This window comes from Grammomys surdaster, unplaced genomic scaffold (genome assembly GCF_004785775.1).
Source record: "Grammomys surdaster isolate TR1022 unplaced genomic scaffold, NIH_TR_1.0 100, whole genome shotgun sequence".
Lineage (NCBI taxonomy): Eukaryota > Metazoa > Chordata > Mammalia > Rodentia > Muridae > Grammomys > Grammomys surdaster.
Genome location: NW_021604579.1, coordinates 14,918,759 through 14,925,479, shown reverse-complemented (window position 1 = coordinate 14,925,479; position 6,721 = coordinate 14,918,759). Strand labels below are relative to the sequence as shown.

At 40.6% G+C, this 6,721-nt stretch overlaps 1 protein-coding gene and 1 pseudogene across 1 annotated transcript in view; both read left to right on the top strand.

The window, feature by feature from the left end:
* Positions 1 to 6,721, top strand: part of Dab1 (DAB adaptor protein 1) — a 1,070,329-nt gene that overhangs the window by 238,763 nt on the left and 824,845 nt on the right. The gene's annotated exons all lie outside the window — the stretch shown is intronic.
* LOC114637584 overlaps positions 1 to 6,721 on the top strand; it is a 75,959-nt pseudogene that overhangs the window by 11,473 nt on the left and 57,765 nt on the right.

Sequence of the window (6,721 nt, the reverse complement as noted above, 5' to 3'; positions counted from 1 at the left end):
GGGCCTCTATTCTGTCTGTGTCATCACCTTTCCTGTAGGAATCATTGTCTTCTTTACATGTTGTGGTAGGGTGACATCCCACCTCCTGGGGTCAAGTCTCCAGAAGCTCACAAGATACCAATTACTACATTCTCATGGTCAAAATAAGTAAGAAGCTTACCTCAGATTCAAGAAAGAAGTTGTGAAGGTTAGCCATATTTAATTTGTCACAATCCCTTCAAGGTAGCTGATCAAAACAAGCTTTAATGAGCAGCGCACCTCCTCCCTTGCTCATTACTTTATCTAACACTGTGGTGTTCTGTGTGTTACTCTATTATAATATCAATAGATTTGTGCAGTGAATAAGCAATTACTGAGGAGTACTTGGGAGCAAGGCAAGGTGCCAATTCTTTTTTTATTTACATTAGCTCATTGAGTTATTATAGGAATTTATCAGATTTTATCTTCCTCTCCTCCTATTTAAAGATAAAAGCACGTAATCTCAGAAAGACAAAGAAATCATTTGCCTCAATATATATGATGAGCGCCAGCCATCTTCTATATAGTAGTTCATTTACCATTTCCATTTGGTCTGCTTCATTGCAGCTATCCCTTAAACCAATCTCTCTCTCCTGAAGTTTGTAAACTCAGAACAAGACTGGGATTTTCCCTTTGTTTATCATCAATCTACAGGGCACAGCTGGAGAGGGCTTACAGCTTTTTAGGGACTTTCATAGTGTGGGTATTACATTCTTTCTTCCTCAACAACATCCCCCACTAATGTCATCTGAGTCCTTGTGGCAGAGAATAATACAACTCAAGATAATGATCTTTATGAAAAGTTTACTGTATCCCAGAAACAATCGTCTTACATATCTACTTCATATAGTTTCACCAGTTCTGAAATATTTGCTATCATCTCTTTATCATTCACTATTATCTTGTGATGCTAGGAGTTGAATTCAGGGTTTTCAGACACTAGGCAAACACTGCCATTGACTTATATCCCCAGCCCAGAACTATCATCTTGAGTTAAGGAGAGTGGAGTTAAACTACTTAAAGTGTTTGACCTTTGAGAAGACAGAGCAGAACTTTCAGCTTAGGAGGAAGTCAGAGAGGGGCTAAGAAGATCATGGTTACAAATCTAAGTTACAGCATCAAAACTAGAAGGCTGGGCAGTGCCTGGCTCCATCAGCATGGTAAATAGTCACCTGTTCACTTCCTATGACAGGATGAGAATAGTTTCAAATCTGGATCGTTTTCTTAGTAACTGTAAGCAAGTCATTTTAGGTTGCACATGCGCAGTTATGAAAGCTGTGAAACAGAATCAATAGCACCAGTCTCAAAGGGTTTCTGCAAAAATTAAATTAGCAGATGCCTATCATGCAATCTCACTGTATTGTAACATTCTAAGGCCTCGTCTCAGTTAATTCCGGGAAGAGCATGCAGTGATTAGAAGCATGTTGCTGGACAAATGAATGAAGAAATGGACAATTTAATAAACAAACAAATGAAACCAGCAGTCTCAAAGTGGAGTGAAATTGGAGGAGCACAGCCACACCAGAAGACCCTATAGGGCAAGGGGGCGTCAGTTCTATGAGGCACCAGAGTCCCAGAATTCATCTCTTCTATCCCCTGCCCCCTGTCCCCTCCCCAAAGGCCATACCACTGCTCTCCCTTTCCCAGAAGATCCAGACAGCCTGTTGTCTCCTTTGCTTGGAGGAGATGTGTGATTTTACTGTCAGCATGATATTTCTAATGAAAAGCAAATGGTATCCAATGTGACTTGGAAAAAAATGCACAAACAACAACAAAATTACATGTTCTTTTTTTCCTGTAGTGTTCACAGGGAGAGTATGCGACTTGTTTGCTGTCAATACGGCTTATAATGACATGGTGCATAGAAGCACTGCCAAAAGTGTGTGGCATTCATTACACACATGTATTAAATGTAATGCGATAGGAGTTTGGAGGCTGAGCAACTGAGCTGAGTGCTGCCCTGAGGCTAATGCGGAATTGCAGTGCTTCTTCCCATGGGATCATAAAAGGGGCGGGGAGGAAAGGGAGAGTGGGCAGCGGTGTGGGTGGCAGCCTGGACTGTAGAATATTCAGGATTGATGCCAGATGAAGTAGACAGAATATCTTAGAGGTTGAAGGATCCTGACAAATGTCTTTTTTGAATGGCAGTAAACATTATTTAATAACAAATGGTTCAGTGCCTACTAAGTGCTAAGTGTGGAACAGAGTCTGGGAATAAGAGTTCAGCCTTCAAGAAGTTAGCAAATGTGCAGGAGAAAAATAAGAAGGAGGCTGCTTGGTGACATTCACACTCTAACCCATAATCCTCACAGAGAAGGGCATCCAGGTGGCTTCATGACATCTCTTCAGAGAGGCCCACTGGGCCTTTCCTGCATGACTTACTTGGAGTGTACATTCATGTCACCTGAATCTTTTCCTTCAAGACTCATGTCTACCTGGCTGTGTGTGATAATCACATCAGTATCTATTTGGTTCCCAGACTCTCAGACCTCTGAAGGTCACTCTATTCAGCACCCAGCCACTATGTAATGATCCAACAAAGTTTGTACCTGCCCTTGAAGAATCAGAATAATCATCATCATAATGACTAACATTTACTAGGAATCATCAGAGTCCAGGCAGGTGCAGTGATAACCCATCTCTAGATACACATTCAGTGCTCTTAACACAACTGTAGGCCAGTACTGTGAAGATCCCACTCAAGAATAGTAAGTGGCTTGTAATCATCTAGATAATTTTTAAGCCACTTTCTGAGAGGACACAGCAAATTGCGGCTGTCAGTATGTAGATTTAAATTCAAGTCCTATGGACTCTCGCATCCTGTGCACCCAGCTTTAATAGCAAACACATCTTTCATGCCTGAGTACTGTTCGTTATGGAACTTTGACATGCTCATTCTCATATAAACTGTATTGAATCTGCGGGGCCTGTGGAGGTTTGCAGAAGTGGCTCTTGAACATACTTGGTTTTCCAATGTCTCAGTGTGGTGGGAGGGGAAGGAATCCTTTGGTTAGAGAAGATGCTGGAATGGGTGAGTCATAGCGACAGGAAGCCTATGGGTCCAAAGTCACATTAAAAATATATTCAGGGGGTGAAGATTTTCCATAGCACTTTCCAAAAACTATTATGTGTACAAGAGGGTGTTTGATGGTGAATTTCCCTTTTTGTGATTTTTCTTCTTTTTCTGCCTGTGGACCCATCTTCAGCAAAGGAAGACAGACAAAATCTTGATATACTGCCTTGTGTATAAAATTCCTCATTTGTATCTGTAGAAGATTGGTTCTAGAGGCCCTTCAAATACTAAAACATGGATGCTTTAAGTCTCTCATATTTGGGGCATACAAAGAACCTATGTACATCCTCTATATACCTTTGATTATATCTAATTATTTCTAATGCTTAATAAAATCTTCATTCTAATAAATATTCATTATATAACATGAATTTAGGGAAAGTAGCAAAAAAAAGTCTGTATAAAATAATGGATGATCAAATATGTGAATACAGAACCTGCAGATGTGGAAGGCTATCTATATAAACATCAAAATATACATACATGGACATTATACGCATGCACACATGCATGTGCACACACACAAACACATACACACACACACACACTTTTACCTGGATTGTTGCCAGTTCACCTATGTTGAACTTCTTATCTGTGAGCACAATGATATCTGTTTGCACACCTGAGACTCTGGATCCCCTGGAGCTCCCAAAGGTCCAGCCTGGAGTTTGTTCATACAGCCTGAGGTCACAGACAGCTCTTGAGAAAGATTTACATTAAGTGAAGGAATTGCCCATATATCGCAAGGCAGAGGTCATCTAGAACTAGGCTTCCTAACCAGTCCTCAAGGGGCTCCCTATCTAAAATCTACCACATCCATCTCTCTCCTCTCTCTAAGTCAATGGATACTGTGCCGTGTTAATTTCCCTTAAAAATTTAACTCGTACATATTTATGGGATATAATGTGATGTGTCTATATGCCCACAGGTTGTATAATGATTAAGTCAGAGCAGTTACCATAGCTATTGTCTCTAATGTTTACCACACAGACAGAGACTAGAAAGATGATTACCAGAAAGTAGAATGGAGATAGGAAAGAGACAAGGTCAAGGTTGGTCAACACACTATCAAAATTATGAGACAGGAAGGACAAAGTCAAGTGTTCTATTGTGAAACAGGGTGCCTATCCTTATCAGTAATGCATCATATGTTTCCAAAAGCTGAAAGCAGAGTTTGAATGTTCTGTCTTTTACACTTCTGTATTTCTTCATATTTTGCACTGTTGAATTTCTCTGTTTGTGACTTTGTTTTTCCCTCTTTCTGGACTATGGGTTCATTTAAGAAAGTGGAAAGCTTGGTGTGCCAATCTGTGCTGTGCACCCAGTCAGGGCCAGCACACACATGAGCTCATTCTCTCTCTCTCTCTCTCTCTCTCTCTCTCTCTCTCTCTCTCTCTCTCTCTCTCTCTCTCTCTCTCTCTGTTAGAGTTCTTGTCTGTCTCTTATATGACAGGAAATTCAAGCTCAGAAAGTGAAATATGTTGAGCAAAGGCACACAGCTAGGATAAGACAGAACTTCAAGCTAGGTATCAATGACCCTAAAGCTGTGATGTACCCACCCATTACCTTCCTGGTCTCAGCCCAGACTTCCCCTGCCAGACAACCCCCTCCCCTTCCACATGCATTCCCTGTGGCAGGGCCTTGTGGCAGTAAGCCCGAGGAGTGTGGAGTGCTGCAGCAAACATGTTCTCTGGCAGCTTTGAATGCTGCACAAGGTATGCCAGGAAGAGGAGGAACAGTTGGTGAACAGTTGGCGAATGGATATTTTTATGCAAGGGTTGCCTAGAGAAAGGGAGGGAAAGATTCAGGGAAAAAAACTGTTTATAAAGAAGCCACAATTAATAAGGCCTTTGTTAGCTTTTGGATTTAGATTTTCAAGTCCATTGCTTTAGGTTTGAAAAGAAACAGAAAGGCCCCCACAGAGCCAAACTCCTCAGCTTCCAGAGCATGAAGGCATTTAGGAAACTGATTCAAGCCTAGGTGTGCAATGATGGTTTAAATTATTCAGCAAAGAATGCAAAGATGGTCTAAATTCCTTTGGACAGCTTCTCGTTGGAGTTATTTGTTTTGTAGTATGTGGACTGAAAAACCTCAGAATGACAAAAGAAAGAAGGTAGGGGAGAAAGAGACAGAGGGAAACCCCAACCTTTCAAGGAATCCTGAAAGATGCTAAGGGCCTATGGCTCCACAGCCCCCTCAAAAGCTTTGCTGTCCTCATCTAAAAAATAGTATTCATCAAAGTGGGTAATTCCATGGGTGTGAAAATATCTTATGAACCCTAAAACATGTTGTTGGCCTTTCTAGAACATTCTAGTTCCCTTAGCACTTTTTGTGCATAAATTCATTCTTCAAGCATTTAATATCCATTATATAATATGAATTTTAGTGTCATACAGTAGTATTGAGAATATGCTAGAACTATAGTTTGCTATAATTGGCTCTTTTTGCCAGTATAAATTAGATATTTATCCCTGTTCCATTTCCCTGTCTGTTTGAGAGTTCACGGAAGTAAAGGGGTCTAAACCCAAGTCAATAAGAGGTAGATTTAGGACTGAGAGATAACCACTGGGCTTCAGCACCACTTCCTGCCTGCCAGAGTCCGAATCATCATAGCCTTCTCTACAGGTAGCACAAAGATAGGTATTTGGTTATGCTAAAATTTGTACCTTACCCCACAAGTTAATAATGGTGTCTTAACCCTGAGGATCTCAGAATGTGATCTTATTCAGAGACAGAGTCCCCATAGACCTCATGCCTTGGTATTAATTAATCAAATTAAAGTGAAGTCCTTGCCATAAGTTGTAGTCCAATATGATTAGTGGCCTTAGGTTAAGGGGCACACTGGATACAGTGATAGGTATTCATAGATAGAAAATGGAAGATGATAATCATCTATAGCCCAAAGCCTGAAGCAAATCCTTCTCTACTGAGTGTTAGAAAAACACCAACCCTACAAGCTTCTTGGTGTTGTCCTTCTGGCCTCTAGAACCATGAGAGAATGCAGTTGTATTATTTCAGCAACCCAATGGTAGTGCTTTTTGATAACATATTTAGGAAATGAATACATATTCCAGCCTTCTTTTATCCATAGACAATAGAAGAAACCGAGATCAATGTGACTTGATCATGTTGAAAAATAGCCATAGGGCATGCTGAGATCACCACCTCATTGCCTGTGGTGGCTGGAAAGCTTTAGGGACAAGTCCATCTTTCAGCATTTGTATGAAAGTAGCACTTGCTCAATGAAAGAATACATTAACATTCTTTTTGCTAACTTACCCAAGGTATCACAATTATGGTTAAAATCATTAAAAGAAAAGAGACCATAATGGACATTATATCACATTGGAGTAAGAGTCCCAACAGTCACACAGCTCACAGGGACTGTCACAGCAAAGAGCATTAGACTCTATCCGTAAACCTTCCTAGGAAGACAACTAATTATGAACAAGTCTCCAACTAAACTCAGAAATTTTATTTCATGGATTCCAGGGTACAGAATGTCAAGATCCTAATTCTTTTCTGCCTGGAACCTGACAACTTCTTTTTCTTCTCTGACTTCCATGTTGCAATATCATCAGGTGGTTCTTTCTACCCAGAGTTCCTTCACCCACCTTCCTCCCTCTGTCT